Below are 744 nucleotides of genomic sequence, written 5' to 3'. Positions count from 1 at the left end.
CTGACCTAGCTGGGTGGTCTGACACTGTAGGTGGACACTGAGGCAGGTCAGGGGCGGATGGTAACTGCCAGGCCCAAGGGGTGCGATCTGAACCATTGATTTAACCAATGGCCCGAATTGATACCGAAGGGATGCAATGGTTAGAAAAGTAACCACCCTTTCTCCTATAAAAGGAGGATGGTTCCGTGGCTTTACAGGCACGCCAAGGCTTCCTCGTACACCTTGAAACACAAATAAAAACAGAGAAAAGCCTGAGAGTTGGTCGGATTCATCATCCAAGACCAAGAGTGGTGTGAAGGCCACAAAGAGGTAGTTTTGGGGCAGATCAAGAGGGAAGTTATGAACGCCCCCCTGATTGGTTTTGATCATTGTTGGCAACACCCAAAGCATCCTCCAGAGCCTGAGAACACACGCAAATGGTCAGGGAAGAAGAGGGATAGCCGGATTCCACTCTCAAAGGCATGAAAGTTCAAGGGAAGAGATGAGCGACCATTGTATGGATCTTATCATTACTGGAGGTATATGATAAGGGCTTGATGAAGGCGTGGATTGGAGGATCATGGCTGATCATGATAGAGAAGGAACCAGATCCTACACCATCATGTATAAGGTAACGGATTTTATGATTACCTTTTGGATTACAATTCTGTTGATTGTGGAATTGATCATGGCCAAGTATGACACGGCCTTGAGGACTATATATATTAGGGCTTTTTGCAAAAGTGACTCAAAACTTGGAGTCAA

This window comes from Brassica oleracea, chromosome C6, assembly GCF_000695525.1.
Source record: "Brassica oleracea var. oleracea cultivar TO1000 chromosome C6, BOL, whole genome shotgun sequence".
In the NCBI taxonomy this organism is placed as follows: domain Eukaryota; kingdom Viridiplantae; phylum Streptophyta; class Magnoliopsida; order Brassicales; family Brassicaceae; genus Brassica; species Brassica oleracea.
This window is presented reverse-complemented; position numbering follows the sequence as displayed.